Source organism: Chrysochloris asiatica, unplaced genomic scaffold, assembly GCF_000296735.1.
Source record: "Chrysochloris asiatica unplaced genomic scaffold, ChrAsi1.0 scaffold00012, whole genome shotgun sequence".
Classification (NCBI taxonomy): Eukaryota; Metazoa; Chordata; class Mammalia; order Afrosoricida; family Chrysochloridae; genus Chrysochloris; species Chrysochloris asiatica.
In genome coordinates this window covers 4,448,372-4,466,803 of record NW_006408530.1, presented here as the reverse complement: position 1 = coordinate 4,466,803, position 18,432 = coordinate 4,448,372, and the positions used below count along the sequence as shown (strand labels likewise).

The 18,432-nt window shown below is 35.1% G+C and overlaps 1 protein-coding gene across 1 annotated transcript in view; it reads left to right on the top strand.

Moving 5' to 3' along the window:
• Positions 1-18,432, top strand: part of GALNT13 (UDP-N-acetyl-alpha-D-galactosamine:polypeptide N-acetylgalactosaminyltransferase 13 (GalNAc-T13)) — a 917,208-nt gene that overhangs the window by 27,998 nt on the left and 870,778 nt on the right. The window contains exon 2 of the mRNA XM_006834533.1: positions 11,557-11,627. The gene's annotated coding sequence lies outside the window, so the exon portion shown is untranslated. The remainder of the gene's footprint in view (positions 1-11,556; positions 11,628-18,432) is intronic.

Genomic DNA, 18,432 nt, shown 5'->3' with positions numbered 1-18,432 from the left:
ATGTAAGTCCAAGAATTAGTCAGTGTTTCAAGTCCATTTCAACCTTTCTGGATAAAGGTTGTTCAACTTCTTGAATTCTTCCTTTGACCTTTTCTTAGAGCATTTCATTCTGTTTTGGCATTTCTTATGGTAAGAAAGCTTTTCCTTGGGCTGGGCTTGAATTTAATTGCATGTAACTTTACTTTTATTGTGTTAGGTTAGCTTTTGGTGAATACAGAAAACAAATTTAAACTGTCTTCTACACTATTAATTCTTCACATTGGTACAGAGCTCAAAATTTGTGTTTTGTTACATATTCTATTTTAGTGTAGGCCCTTTCCCCTCCCCCCACATGTACCTAACATGTGTATCAATACACATGCCGTAGAGAAGCTAGGAAAACAACTGGAAATAATTTTAAACAATTGGAAGTATAACTCATATAGCTAGATATAGAGACAGAAAAAGAAAAGGAGAGGTTATAATAAATATAATTAGCATTTGGGTCAGTATATGCTAATATAAGTATATGTGAATTCAAATATATGAATACATAAGCAATGTCATATCATTGCAGTATACTTTTTTAGACTTTAGGACTATTACATTTTTATGATCAGGAAAATATCCTGAAACCTAGTGGCTTAAGACAGAAATTTGTTACCATTTCTTAAAGTCTCTAAGTTGATAGTTCTGTTGGGAGATCCATAGTTGAGATCTCTGCTATAGATGCAGTAAGATGGTGGTGATGATTAGAAGTCATCTGAAGGCTCAATGAACAGGATGTCTAATATAGTTTCTTTCTCGCACATCTGTTGCTGGAGTGCTCCTTACCAAGCTTCTCTCTCCAGCAAGTTGTCTGTATGTTTTACATGTCTGCTTAGGTCTCCAAGAGGCAGGAAATAGAATATGTCAGACCAGTTAAAGAGCTACTCTTAGAAAAGGTACCATATAGCTTCCATCATATTCTCTTGGTCAGAAAAATCTCAGGATCTGCTCAGATTTCAGAAGGAGAAGAAACAGATTTCATTTATTGATGGGGGACTATCAAAGTCACATGAGATGGCAGCTGTTGCAGTCGTCTTTGGAAAACACAATCTACCACCATGTATTTGGGTGCTGTAGTGAACACTGGGATACATTTTTAATCACTTTTACCTTATTCTCAGAAGCAAATACAAGATGTGATAACTTTAAACACTGACATAAAACATGAGAAAGCACCACTATTAACTGTAAATCAGAGGACAAAATTAACTCACAGCTTCTACCTAAAGTTCATCACATTTCACACCACTTATACCTGCACCTGGTAATTTGAAAGGTCCCAGTTCTGAATCTAGGTTTAAAGCTGTTAAAGATAAAGAGTTCTCACTTTTTTTTTTTAAAAGTAATTAATGTCTTAATAATTATCTGTTTCTGCCTCTGTTAAAGTCATTTTATTTCTTGAAATCTAATTTTAAAAACAATCCTTCAAACAATTAAATATAATTAAACCTATTAAATATATCCTTTCACAGAATATAACTTTGTCTACTTGAGGCCATTTTAATGTATCCTAGCTTCCCAAATGTTAATTCTTCCTATTTCTGTTCTCTGAACTTTAATATGATTTCATTTTATATATGATTTGACATGTGAATTTTAGTATTTGGTTATATTTGCAAGCTGTATAGTCATTAAATCCATGAAGGAGAATTTTTTTGTTGTGTTTACTTTCAATTCTTTAATAATGTGTATCAATTTGGAGCTGTGTTAGTGTCTACACAGAGTGGCATAAAAAATGATTATTCATTTTATTCTCTCAAAAAATGAAGTTCTCATGTTCATCATCGAAGACTGACTCTCTAATCTCACCCAGGATCTTGAATCTCCACAGCCCTTCTAAGATTTAATACAGTCAAACTAGCTTCCAAAGTTCCAACCATTACATCTACATTTCTGGAAGACATTGCACATAGCAGCTAAGAATGGGGAGAATTGCTGTTGGAAAGGCAACTGGCAGGTACAATCACTTCACATGAAACTATTACATTTTACTAGATTTTTAAAAATTGTATTTTATTGCTTGTTTTTGTTTGCTGTTAAGTGTTGTTGAGTCGGTTCCCACTCATAGCAACTCTGTATAGAGTTTCCAAGGAGTGGCTGGTGAATTTGAACCACTGACCTTGTGGTTGAAACCTACTTTGCCATCCAGTGCTAATTTATCTTACTAGCTGAGTAGTAGGGACCTCTGGTAAGTAGTGGTTATGAATCAGGCTGCTAACCTCAAAGTCAGCAGTTTGAAACTACCAGCTGTTCTTCAGGAGAAAGATAAGACTTTCTGTTCCTGTAAAGATTTATAGCCTCCGAAACACTTTACAGGATTACTGTGAGTCAGAACCTACTGACTCTACGGCACTTAACCACCACCCACCACCACCAGCTGAGTATTTTACTGTATATATGTGCTTTATCCTACAGTGTCACACCAGGACTCTTTTACTAATTTCCAGCTATTTTTAAGCATATAAAATTTATTTTATTTTGTTCTTGTTGAGAACATACACAGCAGAACATCCAACAGTGTCTGTGTGCACCATTCAGTGACATTGATTACATGGTTTGAGTTGTGCAATCATTCCCACTTTCCTTTTCCCATTTGTTTTTAATTTAGTAACATAAACTCAACGCCTTCTATGTTTCCTATTGCATCTTTTCAGTTATCGTTGTCTGTTTGATCCCATACTTATTTATCAAGTCAAACCAAACCCATTGCGACCAAGTCAAATGTGACTCATTTTGTTGTTAGTTGAGTGCCATCGAGTCCGCTCTAACTCATAGTGATCCTAGGTAGACAGAGTTGTGGCTCTTTTAAGACAGAGTTTTATTGCTACAGGGTTTCCCAGGCTACAAGTCTTTACAGTGAGGACTGCCTCACACTTCCTCCTGAGAAACAATTAGTGAATTCAAATTCCCAACCTTTAGGTTAGTAGCTGAGCAGTTAATAACTGGGCAACCAGAGCTCCATTTCCAAGAACCAAACCAAGTCCACTGCTGTCAAGTCAATTCAGACTCAAAGACACTACAGGACATATTAGAATTGCTCCATAGGGTCTCAGAAGCTACAAATGTTTTCCGAAAGTACAGTGCCTCATTTTTCTCCATCACAGAGGCTGGTAGGTTTGAATTGCTGACCTTTCTTTTAGCAGCCCAACAGTAAACTCACTGCACAACCAGGGTTCTTCTAGGCTCCATATAAATATAAAAGTACAATATTCTTATTAAGCTAAACTACTGTTTGATTCTAAGAAGGCTTTAGGAGATATTTTATTTCTATGAGCAAATCTGACAAAGGATTCATATCCAAGCTATATAACAAATACCTATAAATCATAAACTAAAAACAATTTGAAAATAAGCAAATGATTCAAATAGGCACTGCACCAAAGCAGATTAGGAATAGTCAATAGCATATGACATTGTGCTTAGCATAATTAACTATTTTGTTGTTGTTAAGTGCCGTTGAGTCAGTACTGATCCATAGCAACCCTGTATTGGATTTCTGAGGAGCAACTTGTGAGTTGATTTTGCCTAATGCAAAATGTCTTTTGATTTCTTGACTACTGCTTCCATGAGTGTTGATGGTTGATCCAAGAAGAATGAAGTCCTTCACAACTTCAATCTTTTCTCCATTGATAACAATGTTGTTTATTGGTCCAGTGGTGAGGATTTTTGTTTTCTTTGCATTGAAATGCAATCCATACCGAAGGCTGTGGTCTTTCATCTTCATCAGTATTTTAAGTCCTCTTCACTTTTAGCAACCAAGGTTATGTTGTTTGCATATCACAGGTTGTTAGTCTTCCTCCAATCCTGATGCCATGTTTTTCTTAAAATAAACCAGCTTCTCGGATTATTTGCTCAGTATACAGGTTGAATAAGTTTGGTGAAAGAATACAACACTGTTGCACACCTTTCTTATTTTTAAACCATTTAGTGTTCCCATGTTCTGTTCTAACAACTGCCTCTTAGTCCATGTATAAATTCCTCATGAGCACAATTTAGTGTTCTGGAATATTCATACTTTGCAATGTAGTCCATAGTGTGTCATGATCCACGCAATCGAAAGCCTTTGTGTAGTCAATAAAGCATGAGTAAACATCTTTCTGGTATTCTCTGCTATTAACAAAGATCGACCTGATGTCAACAATGCTATCCCTCATTCCACGTTCTCTTCTGAATCTGCCTTTGAAGCTCTGGAAGTTATCTGTCAATGTATGCTTGCAGTCGTTTCTGTATTACCTTTAGTAAAACTTTACTCACATGGGCTATCAAAGATATTGCCCGATGATTTCTGCATTCCAGCGGATCACCTCTCTTTGGAATGGGCACAAATACGGATCTCTTCCAATCGTCTGGCCAAATTTCCTGGCATAGATGAGTGAGTGCTTCCTGTGCTACCTCACTTTCTTGAAATTTCATTTCAATTTTTGTTCCATCAATCCCTGGAGCCTTGTTCTTTGCCAATTCCTTCAATGCACTTTGGACTTCTTCCCTCAGGATCATCAATCATTTCCTTTTGATACAGTAACTCTGTGTATTCCTTCCATCTTCTTTTGATGCTTTCTTTATCATTCAATAATTTGCCCAGAGAATTATTCAATAATGAAAGTTGAGGCTTGAATGTTTTCTTCAGTTCCCCCAGCTTGAGAAATGCTGAGTGTGTTCTTTTTTGGTTTTCTGACTCCAGATCTTTGCACATTTCATTGTAATATTTGACTTTGTCTTCTCTAGCTGACCTTTAAAATTTTCCGTTCAGCTCTTGGACCTCCTCATTTCTTCCATTTGCTTTAGCATCTGTGTGCTGGGAGCAAATTTCAGAGTGTCTTCTGACACCCATTTTGACCTTTTCCTTCTTTCTTGTCTTCTTAATGACTTTCTGCTTTCTTCCTGTCTGAAGGTCTTGATGTCATCCCACAACTCTTCTGGTCTTTAGTCTTTAGTGTGATGGTGGTAATGCAACAAGGCAAACAGAATTTGGAAAACTGGACAGTAGTTTCTACTAAAGCTAAGCACAAAAGTCTTAAACTGAACAATCCCATTCTTTTATATATTCCCAAAAGAAGTGAGTACAGGTGTCCACACAACTTTGAGCAAAAATGTCTTTAGATTAATTCAAACTAGACAAAATCTTCAAAACCCCAAATTTCCTTTGACAGTAGACTGGATGGGTGAAGTGTAATATTAAGTCACATGGTAAAATATTGTAGAACAATTAAAAAGAGCAAACTATTGAAATAGAGTCAAAATCCAAGAAACATCAGGTTGAGTGAATGAAGAGAGAATGTAATGTATCATTTCTTTTATATGAAATTTAAGAACAAAATGACTTTTTGACGTTAGAAGTCAAAATAGTGATTACCTCTTATGGTAGGTAGACTGGTATCCCTGTACCCCCAACAATGTCCATGCCCTAATCTCTAAAACCTATGACTATATTGTTGTTACATGGCAAAGGGGGATTAAGGTTGAAGATAGAATTAAGGCTACTAATCAGGTAACCTTAAAATAGGGAGATTATTTAAGGGATGAGGGAAATAAAATAAAAAGAAATACGACAGTGTAAACAGGGTCATAAATCTGTGTTGTCATTGACTCTGAAGATATATGAAGTGGGCCATGAGCTAAAAAATATGGACAGCCTCTAAAAGATGTGGAATCTTGATGTGGTACTGTAGGACAAACAGTGTACTGCTAATGGGGAGGTCAGTAGTTCAAACCCACTAACTGATCCTCTGAAACCCTGTGTAGGATTTCTATGAGTTGGATCTGAATGAAACACTCCCTGGTCCTGGGTCAACCTCACAACAACATAGGGTCATTAAAGTTTGGAATCAATTTGATGTCACACAACTACAACACTAAACAGAGAATCTGGTTAGTATTTGGGATATTTTACCAATTTCTTCAACATTTGTTGAAGAAAATGAAACAAAATAACAAGAACCATTCGTTGACTGAAAACCCATTTGAGTTAAAAACAAATCTCTGACTTCTTCCAAATTGGTTGAATAAAGAAGAAAGGTAGATGAAAGAATCTTAAACTAGGTATTTCCACAGTGTGCATATCAAAGATCAATTGGCAAATATAAGTAGAATCTTGGTGAAAGAACTACTGAGGCGTGTAACCACAATTTTATGGAAGTGTGCACTAATATAAATGGGTTAACTACAGGAGAATTAAATTAAAACATTGATTATCCACTGATCAGGAGATCCTGATACCTTTCATGATTAAAATTCTCATAGACCATTATCAAGTTGTATCTGTAATAGAAAGAATACATGTATGTTAGCTTTGGGATCTTGAAGGAAAAATGAAAAGAGAGAGAGAGAAAGACTAGTGATGACTTCAGAATTATAGATTAATTGGCCTTGCCTTGATATCTTGGAAAATAGAGGAATAAATCAAAAAGACACTTGATTTTAATACACTGCAGAATAGAAAGAATGGGGGTAACAGACAGCCTGACTTTGAGAGAAGTAAATCACTCTGAGTTAATCTAATTTTATTCTCTGACACAATGACAGGACTTAAATAGAAGAAGCCAGAGTTCATATATCTTCACTTCAGAAAGGTAAGGTTTAGTTGCTGTCTCACACAGTGTTTTCAACCAGTAGAGAAAATGTAGTCTTGTGTAAAGGGAGGCATAGCTTTTATATACACTCATTGAATGGGGAACTTGTTGGGTCAGACCTGGAAAGATCCCAGAAACATCTACTAAATGCTTGTAGAATGATATTTATATTACTTTCCAGAATATAAAATACGGACTTTACAGAGTAAAAAAGATGCTAAGTCTGTGGTAGATTTGCAGGATTCCAAAGTGGATATGGGAAGAAAGAGAGGCATTAGGAAATAAGTGGGTGATTAAAACTTTAAACTTCTTTGATGTAGAACATTTCCTCATCTTTAATAACTGAGATTTGAAGAGCTCAGGTGAAACATTTTGTAGAATATCCTCAATTTAGGTTTGCTTTTTGCTTTCTTATGATAAGATTCGGATTATGTATGTTTGGTGGTGTACCATATAAATGATGCTGTGTCCTTCTCAGTACATTGTATTTGTCTCATTATTGATAATATTGTCTTTGGTCACTTACTTAAGGTAATCCTTGCCAGATTTTGCCATTGTTGTTAAGTGCCATCGAGTCAGTTTTGACTGAGAGCGACCCTATATGGAGTTTATGAGCTTGAACAGACTTTGTAGTTCAAACTGACCTTGCAGTCCAGTGCTGTAATTGGAGTACCACACCAGGACTCTTTTTCTGTAATCAATAATCATTTTGTAGGAAGATTCTTTTTTTTTCTTTTTAGACTTTTTATTATGTATTGAGTGAAGGTTAACAGACAAGATCATCAGTTTTTTTTTTGAACTTCCTCTATAAGTTTGTAGGAAGATTCTTGAAGTCTATGAAAATGTCTTCTTTGAGAACTGGTGTGGCGCTGCAGGATAAACCACTGGACCACAAGGTTGGTTCGAACAAGAAGGTCGATGGTTCAAACTCACCAACTGCTCCTGGGGAACACTATACAGGGTCGCTATGAGTTGGAACCAAATCAGTGGCACTTAACAACAACAACAACAAAGTTCCACTGGCTTTTCCTTGACTGAATCAGTCATTACTGCAGTGTTTGCCTAATATTGATTTTCTGATTCTGTCATTCCTTCTATATTTGCTAAGTGGCATTCCACTTTAAAGAAACATTTCTCTTCTTCATAATATACTTTATTCATCTGTTTATTGATACTTTTATTTAATGTTTTTAATCTTTTATAAAAACCACTTATTTTGTTGTGCCAGTTGTCCCACATATGAACATTGGGAGCTTCTGAAACCAGGGGCCTGTGCCCTTTTGATACAGCTATAGCATTTTAAAATTACCTCGAGAAAAAAAATGTTGTCACCTGACATACCGTGAATTTTTAAATCTCTTATATGTAGTCAGGGTCCTGATACGCCAACAAATTTTTTTTAGTATCTTTAAAGTTTGAGTGGGTTTTTTCTGCAAGTGATTTTTGTGTCACTCTTGAGAACTTATGTTTCTCTCTTCCTCATGGTTATTTAATCAATTTATTTATTTATTCTTTCTAGATCTCTTATGCAATATGGTAGGAACTTGAAAGATAGTTCTACTAGAGATTTCTGTTTGATTCTCTATGTATAGGCAATTTGACATTTTTATTATTCTCCATCTCCCAGTGATTTAGAAGGCCTAAGATTTATGTGTTTTTATTTGTTTTTGTTGGTGGCATGTATATGAGAGGGGCTTCAAAAGTTCATGGAAGAGTTCCATTATCTTTTAATTCAATTTTTCCATGAACTTTTTAAAGTCCCTTCATGTGTGTGTATGTGTGTGTGTATTTATTTATTTATTTTTTAAAGAATACGTAAAAAGTTTCAGATTTTGAAAGTTGTTACATCAGCTACCCCAAATTCCAGGTTCATAGCTTTCAAACACTCTGTAAAACTACTGATATTTCAGGACATTTTGCAGTATATTTTCATGATTTAAGGAGAGTTTGTGGATTGCTTATCTTTCTCTTTCATGGTTAATGTTCCCTTGATCCTGTTTACCTAGTTTCAATGAAGATTTAGTTTTAAAAAATCATTCAAATTACCTTAACATGATCCACCTGAGAGTTCTCATATGTCACTAGAGGATAAACACTGGACCACAAGGTTGGTTTGAACTGAAAAGTCAGCAGTTCAAACCTGCCAGCCACTCCTCAGAAATTCTATACAGGGTCTCTGTGAGTCTGAACTCACTTGATTGCACTTAACAACAGCACCAACATCTATTAATGGTCTATCTATTAATCTTCGAAGTTTTTTTTTTTTTTTTTTCTGGAATACATGTTTTTTTCCCCGATCATTAATTCAAATAATGCAAAAGAGGAAGAATGTCACTGAGATGAACTGACATAGTGGCTCTGGCAATGGCCTCAAACCTAATAACAGTTGAGAGGGTGATGGAGGACTGAGCATTGTTTCCATCGGTTGGGTACAGGATGGTTATGAGTTAGATTTCACTCAGTAGAACCTAACAACAACATGCCAATCCAATGAAAAAGAGTAGTAATTTCCAGTTGCTTCAACTGATGAAATAAGATTGTTAGGCATATTAAAGTCTTTTGTAAGGTTTCATAGCAAGCAGAGAGGACTTCATCTTGTTGGTAGTTAGAGGATGCCTGGAAGAGAGGAGCAAAATTTTATGCTTAATTAAAACTGATAGAGTAAAGACAATTTACCAAAGTTGGGATTGAATGAGTGTAGAAAGCATGACATGTCTAAAGAAGGGCAACTATTACTCTGGTCCATATGGAAGTTGCAAGCAGTCTTAACAATATTTTCTTTCTTTCAAAAATAAAAGCATTTTGATTCTTATGAGACATCTCCTGATTTTGAATAGTTCAATTAAAAAAAACAAAACAAAACAAAAAACCTTCCTGTGGGACAAACAAAACATGTCAGTAAACCAGATTTGGTTATGAGCTGTTGAGTTTGCAGTCTCTTTTCGGGCTGGCAGATGTTGTAGTAAGGAGAAACCTGGGTTGGAAAACACTGTTTCTGACTTCAGTCTCTCTGCCTGTTGGCTTTGTCAAAACTGGCAATTCACATGATAATCTACCTTAGGCCCATATCAATGTTAATAGATGAAGAAATATATAGATCTGCTCATTTTAATACCGTCATAATTCTACTCAAATTATATGTGAAAGTAAATTAGTATCTTCTGACTACAAGGTCAGTTTGAACCACAAGCAATGGTTCAAACACACTAGCCGCTCCTCAGAAACCCTATGCAGGAAGATTATGAATCAGAACTCACTTGGTGGGATCCTGTAGGATAAGCACTCGACTGTAAGGTCAGTTTGAACCACAAAGTCACTCCTCAGAAACCCAATACAGGGTCTTTACGTGGAAACCCTATATAGGGTTGCTTGTCAGCATCAACTCAACAACACTTAACAACAATGTTGAGTTACGAGTTTTACTCTTAAAAAAATGTCATTTATAAAATACATATTTTCTTTGGTAATTGAGCTGTAAGTTTACTAACTATACATTTTCCTCTTACTTGAGAGCATTTGTAGAATCATTCAGTCCTATGCCAGGTAGAGCTCAATACATTTCTGGTGTCTTTCACACACGATCAGAAGATAAATTCATCTTTCTACTCAGAATGTTTGCTCTGCATATTTAGCTGTTGATTTGGTTACAATTGGTTTTGATGAACACGAACACCCCTGTTGTATTAGTAAACTGGTTTTCTACTTAGTGCTTGCTATAAGTAAGCAAGTCTTTCTGGGCACTTTTTTTTTCAAATGAGAGCTGATATTCTTGTAAAAACTTTGGCTCTGAAATATAATCCGTTCTTAGAGGAAATATTGATTTGTATTGTCTATTGTGTATCTGTTCTGTTTGAAACTGTGTTCTTATTGTTGTTAAGTCAGTTCTGACTCATAGTGATCCTGTATAGGGTTTCCGAGGAGAAGCTGATAGGTTTGAACAGCCAGCCTTGCAGCCTTGCAGTGCTTATCTTACAGCGCCACAACATTAAAATATATCAAAAGAGTTATGTTTATTTTTCATGAGGTGTGTTTTATTTTGCCTAATTTTAAACAGTTTCTTCATAAAACAGAATCATAAAAGTTAGTAACAAAATTTAAGTTGAAATATTTTGAGTTTTGTAATTAATATGTATTCTTACTACATTCCTCCTTTAAAATAATGAAATTTGATTAAATTAAATTTAGAAATTTTTTCCTTATAATCACAGTGACTTCCAGGAAAACAAAACAAAAAAAAATGAATCTGCTTGTGGATCATTGTGATGTTTGCAAATGGCATATCTGTATTTTTCTCTGAGCTTGGTTTTCAGTTAGAATTGAAATGCAATTACAAAGTCAACTGTTGCCATTCTTTGGATAAGATAAGCAAAATTTCATGTACCTCAGTGACCTCCATAGATCAGACAAAAGTACATTTAAAAACTTGAATTATTTGTATGTTGTTGTTGTTGCTCAGTGCAGTACAGTGGGTTCTGACCCTTAGCAACCCTGTGTAGAGTTTCTGAGGAGCAGCTGCTGAGCTTGAACCGCTTACCCTGTGGTTCAAACTGACTTTGTAGTCTAGCACATTAACCCACAATGCCACACCAGAACTCCTGAATTATTGGTATTTTTAAATATGGGATATCTGTGCACTCAATATATGTATAGATCTCTTGTTTTAAAAATCGCTTTTCTCCTGTTATATCAATTTTGTGGGAACAAAGCGTTTCCTCCATATAATTTTTATTTTTCTTACTTTTTGCCCTCTTTGAGTGATCTTTAGAGTATTTTACATGTACTTGGTAATACTTTTGTTCATCTGCCTATTATATTTTGCTAATGGTATGGTTGCAAACTGTATGTTATTTTAGTATATTCAACTGTAGATTTGGAATGTATGTTGGTCTAGATTATTATTTTTTTTCTTCTGTGACCTTGTCAAATTACTTATCTTTTTGGACTTTCTCTTCCTCCACAGATGCATTTTGTGGGAATATTTTGAGGATGAATGTTTGCAAATCATTTTGAAATTGCCAAGCACTGTATACAGTAAGTAATACATATTTTTATTTTTCCTCTGAATTGCAGTCATCCTGAATGAATTTTGCAGATAGCCATAAAATAACATATTTCTATTTACAGTTCTTGACATTTGTGAATATTGAAAAATGTCTATAAAAAATAAAAACTTGATAAACTATTTGCTATAATTTCAAGATTTCTAATGCCATGGAGACCTGGTATGGCACTGTGGGATAAAGCACTAGACTGCAAAGTTGATTTGAATCACAAGGTCAGTGGTTCAAACTCACTAGCTGTTTCTTGGAAACGCTATACAGGGTCGGTATGAGTTGAAACAGACTTTGTGGCACTTAACAACAAGCAGCAACAACAAATGAATGGTTTTATTATTTTCTCTTAGTCATAAATTGAAGAGTATAAGGAATGATTAATGATACTTTCTAGTGTTGATATGAAAAATTTTAAAAAAGATTTGAAATAATAGGTAGTAAGGTTTGCTGATGGAGTTCTGGTGTGGAGCTGTAGGATCGACACTGGGCTACTAACCACAAGGTCTGTGGTTCAAACCCACGAGCCACTTCTTGGAAATCCTATACAGGGTTGCTATGAGTCAAATCCTACTTGATGGCATGTAACAGCCACAAAAAGGTTTGTTGAGTATAGGCTATTTTTATGAGCATTTATTTAATCCTCAAAATATTAAAAAAACATCATTTGTATTCCCATTTTATAAATGAAGAAAACTGAGACTTGGGAAGTTTTAATTGGTTGTTCATTATATCTTCAAAGTGATGGCTGGATCTGGGCTTTAAACTCAAGACTTTTTACTAATGCTGCCTCCAGCAGTAATTTAAAAATTGAGTAACTTTGATTTAAGAGCCTGAATACTTTAGAGTTTAAGAAATTCTGATTTCTTTTGAATTTTGGCTCTATTTAATAATTAACATAAAAATGTACAGAATTTTTAAAAGCAATTTATTGTTATATTATTAAGGAGCTCTGGTGGGATGTAGGATAAGCACCAGACTGCTAAACACAAAGTTGGCAGTTCAAAAATCTACCAGCTGCTCTAAGGCAAAAGATGAGTCTTTCTGTTTCTATAGAGATTTACAACCTTCAAAACCCTATAAAGGGTCACCATGAATCAGAACTCACTGGAAGGCAATTAACAACAATGATGTCATTGCTTTCATTTCAAATGACAGTTTCCAAATTTTGATTTGGATTGTTTTGATATAGTAGGATATATGTGTGAAAACTTAGACACCTGAACGTTTATATACCACCTACATTATTCTTTGATAAAAAGCATTTAGAATAAAAGTTTGAAAATTCTTTAGGAGTCCTTTTTCATTCAGCAAATACTAAGGAGCTCTGGTAGCGTAGTGGTTACGAATCAGGCTGCTAATCTCATGGTCAGCAGTTCAAAACTACCAGTGTTTGGCAGGAGAATGATGAGACTTTCTGCTCCCGTAAAGATTTACAGCCTCGGAAACCCTGTACAGGGTTGCTATGACTCGGAACCGACTCCATGGCACATGACCACCACCACACAGTATGATTTGCTTATCTTAGAAATGACAGGGACCATGGAAGTAGAGTCTTTGTCTTGCATTCTTTGTTGATGAAGTGAGATTATCTGAGGACACTTATAAAATACTACTTCCAAAGAAAGTAGAAACAATGATGACAGTATTGATGTTTTATACATTTTCTCCCAAGGAAACTAATTTGTAAAAAAGGCAGTGTAGCATAGTGATTTAAGGACTCAGACCACCTCCTTTAAAACTTGGCCCTATCTGCTTTCTAGCTAGGTAATGTTGGACAAACAACTTAATGCTCTGTAAAATGAATGCTCTTGCTGTTAAGTGCTATTGAGTCTTTTCAACTCATATTGACCCTGTATGATGTTTCCAAGGAATGGCTGGTGAGTTTGAACCAATGACCTTGCAGTTGGAACCTACCTTGCAGTCCAGTGCTTATCCTACAGCACCACACCAGGATATGTGATTGGAGTTTGCTACATTTGGGTTGAATGAGTTATTTTGTTGTAAAGTGTCAACTAGTAGGTTTAGACTCATAGTGACTCTGTGTAGGGTTTCTGAGACTGAATCTTCACAAGAACAGAAAGCCTCATCTTTCTTCTGTGGAGTGAATGAGTTAGTCCACATAAAATATATGTCTCAGTTCCAGGTAAATTCTTAACAAATATTAATAGTTACTAATTTGGAATTGATTAATTTGGACATATTAATTCAATTATATTTTTAAATAAAGCCTCCTAATTTCATAGTCCTATCATAAAAAGCATCTAACAGTGTGAATACTATTGACTGCTCAAAATGAAATTAAAGTCAAGTTTTTGTAAACAGAGCAATATGATTTAATTTAGTCAATCAGTATGTACCTTTGCACTTCAGAAATTGTGTGGAAAAAATGGAATTAAAAGGTAAAATGGTATTTTTCCATGAACTTTTTATAGCCCTCATGTATGTAAAACCAAACCAAGCCACTGACATCTAGTCTCTTTCATAATGACCTCTGTAGGACAGAGTAGAACTGCCTTGTAAGGTGTAAGGTAAGTGCTCAGCTTTCTCCTGGGAAGAAGCTGGTGGGCTTGAATTGCCAACCTTAGGTTGGCAGCTGAGCACTATATATAAAGTATACAAAATAAGCATACATACATATCCCAACATTTGTTGACCTGAGATCCTAAGGTTGACAGTGTTGTGTTTGTATATTTTTGGAGCGAAGAACAGGCAGTTGTGAAGTGCCTCTGTAGTCTGCTTTTGTTTTGTTAGGAGGCAGGGAAGGCTTAAAAATAAATGAATAAAATAGTTAAAAGCCTTGTGTAATAATTTGTAAAAATAATCTTAGACATTGCTTTATTAAACAATTAATAGAATCTGAAGGATTGGGGACAGGAATACAATATAAAGTATTGACTCTGTACCATACATTTTACATTCAGCACCTCAGTTAATTTAAGCAATAGCATCATTCTTTCATTATATAAGCTATCCTTCCCATTTGTCATATAAGGAAAATGTACCTCAGAAAGTTTAAGTCTCTCATTATGGTAATGACGCTAAAGGCCTATTTTACTTCTAAAGCTTTTCTTTATCTTCTTAACCTGGGCATTAAGTACTGACAATCTGTGGCTGATCTTTCTCTTTTTTTAACTCTTATGAAAACATTGTTCACAAATCTCAGATCACAATACAATGCCTTTAGTAAATGAATTATTCACAACAATGTATAAAATTGTGAGAAGTTTGTGATTGAATTAAAAAAATAATAATTGCCTTAGATTGTCAATGGGATTACAAAACAATCTAAAAGTAATTGTCTTGGGGGAGAAAAAAAAAGGTGTTTGATTAAAGAAAGCTTAAACATTTCAAAAGTTCTTTTCCTGGGTTCAGAATCAATATTTTATGGTTCTATTATTCTTGCTTTTCCAAAATTTGAAATGTGTAACTTTTTCTTGTAGTCTTTCAGTTTCTCTATGCAGTAGACAAAAGTTTGCAATGAGGAATTAAGCTTGACCTAATCATCTCTTCCCCATTTTCATCTTCTTGTGTGTCAGAGTGACACTTTTTACACCTTGGCCATACTGCTTACTTTACCTTTTCAATGATCTGATGATCATTATTTTCATTTCATTCTTCGCACTGAATCTCTTATCACTTCACGTCATTTAACAAATCAGCCTCTTCATTTTTGACATAGTTTCGTACTTTACTCTAGTAATGACTGTAGAGTAGTTGGTGAACTCCTGGATGTAGTGGAAGAATTGTTCTCCCTAAGGTGATTGGATTTTTTGCAAATAGATAGTCAGGACTTTCTTTGGAGGTGCCTCTGTTGCGTTTGAACCTCCAATGTTTCAGTAATGAGTGTGGTATATAAACTAAACAAACTGAGAATGTCGTTTCCAATAATTAAAGCAATAAGAAAACTTACAGATTTGTGAAAAAAATCATTAGAGAACATCTGAGAACTGAGACTTAAGTTGGAGCTACATTGGTGCAAGATTTCATCATGAAGAATGCATTTGAGCTAGGTTTACATGTGAATGGAAAATGTTAACATAGAAATCAAAGGAAGTGGACTTCCAGAGTTTAAAGATGAAGAGGCATATTTCACATCCAGTGAATGACACATTGATAAGTTTGGAAACAATAATTTACTTGTCTCCCGCTGAAAACAAATAACAACACCAGAAAATAAAGCTAAGCCAAATTGGAAACATTGATAACAGAATAAGAAATTTTAATTTAGATAGTAGATATATATTTTTTAAAGGAGAATACGTTTTAAGGGCCAATTTTATGAGCAGTTATCTTTTGGATAATAATCTGGTGGTGTCTTCACAATGGATTCCAGTTAAGAGGCTTGTAGGTAAGGAGTCGCTAGGTGGCGCAAGTGAGTTAGCATTCATAATACTCATGATTCAAAGTCCAGAGTGGCGCCTTGGAAGACTTGCGTGGAAATCTTTTATTAAAAACCTTCAGAATCCTATGGATTGGAAATCCATGAATTGGAAAACAACCAGCATCAGCAAAAAAAGTAGCATAATAATGAAAGGATGGGGGGAATACCATAGGTTATAGCAGTTGGACTGATGAGGAAGGGATAGATATAGGTAAAATTCTGAAGGAAATAGAGTTAGTATATGTGGCGCTGTGGGCTAATGAGTCAGACTTCAAAGTCGTTTGAACCATGAGATCGGTGGTTCAAGCTCTCCAGCAGCTCCTTGGAAACCTTGTATGGGTCGGAATCGACTCGACGGCACAACAAATAATAACAACGAACACTTGTATGACATTTGCTACTCTTCAGGCTATGTTTTAAGTGCTTCACTTTACACAAGAGGAAACTGATATAGAAGTTAGTTAAGTAAATTGTTCCAGATCACGTAATTAGAAAGTAGTTGAACTGATATTTGAGCTCAGCTAACTATGGAGCTGGGCTCCTGGAGTGGTGCTGTAAGATTTGCACTGGGCTACGAACCACAAAGTTGGCTGTTCAAACCCACAAGGTGGTCTTCGGAAAACTTATACAGGGTTACTGTGGGTTGAAACTGACTTGATGGCATTTAACAACTACAGAGCTCTCATTCCTGTAAAAAACTAACTGAAGTTTCTAGGTAGACATAATTAGAAAAGAGTGTTTTAACTAATTTTCAGAGAGTGGATTTTTTCCATACCCCTTCCCTGAATTTACCCCTTTTTTTTAGCTAGTTTTTTGGTAGAAACCCCCCCACAAATAAACAATTTCTGATCTTTAGGGAGATATCTTTTGTGGCTAGTGATGATGAATGTCTAGTATATTTACACTTGTGTGCTGGAAAACAGGAACACTGTAATTTATGGTATTACTCAATTATAAATTAGAATACTAAATATGTCATCTTAATGTGATTTGTCTTCCTTCCTCAGCAGAGCTTAAAATGAAACAAGCGGAGAGTGCTAAATCAAAGAATGAATATCCCAAGTCCATGAAATACCAATATTTTAGGCTTAGTGTACCCATCACACTGCACAGTAATTTTGACAAGGGAGAAAAATAACGCCCAACATAGGGAGTCTCTCTTTTTCCATATTGGGACATAATATACTGCTGAAGAGCATGGACTCTAGAATTACATTGCAGGAATTTGGATTTCAGACTGATGGTCTTTTTTATTTAGCTCTGAGACTCTGTCAGTTATTTAAGTGCCCTGTGCCTCAGTCTCTTCATCTTTGAAATGTGACATAATATCTTGTCTGAATATTATAAAAGTTAAATGAGATAAAGTCTAAATGTTATCTCTCATCATGATTCATCTCATGTATAACAATTTTAAACTTACCAAATTAAAGAATTAATGCTAATTTAAGGTTTTAACTGTGAATTTTGGAGTCCTAGTGTAATGCTGTAGGATAAGCATTGGATTGATAACTACAAGAATATGAATTCAAACCCACCAGGCACTCCTAGGAAACCATATATGAGTTATGATCAGTTGGAAACCATTCTACGGAACTTAACAATAATTGTGATTTTTAAAATGTATTAAGGGCATGAAACAATGACTTCTTACAAATAAAGACTCATGTGTCTATCAGACATATTAAAAACAGGACATTTCCTGCCTCTCAGAAACCCTGTTTTTGTTACATTTCCAGTTTTATTCTCCATCAACTATCACAAAGGTCAAGATAACATTATCTTGACCTTTATGATAGTCACTATTTGGCTTTTCTTTATAGTTTTAACATCTCAGCATGCATTCCTAAATGCTAAGTTTTAGTTCAGTATGCTGTTAAATTTTGGATATAATGATCATAAAACATGAATTTCTTGAGTCAGTTTTATAAGATACGTCATTATTTTTGTGTGCTTCATTAATTTTCATTGTTATTCAGTGTTCCATTATGTTAAAATACTACCAGCTATGCATTGTAGCAGAGTCCTAGTGTGGCGTTGTAGGATGAGCACTAGAACACAAGGTTGTTTTGAATTGCAAGGTCAGCTATTCAAATCCACTAATTCTGCCTGAACATGGAATGTATACAACATGAATTTAGGAAAATTAGAAATTGTCAAAAAAGAAATGGAATGCATAAACATCAATATCTTAGGCATTAGTGAGCTGGAGTAGACTGGTATTGGCCATTTTGAATTTGACAACCACATGGTTTACTATGCTGAAAATGTCAAATTTAAGAGGAATAGTATTGCATTCATTGTCAAAAAGAACATATCAAGATCAGTTATGGAAATACAACGCTGCATGTGATAAGGAGCTCTGGTAGCGTAGTGGTTACGAATCGGGCTGCGAACCTTAAGG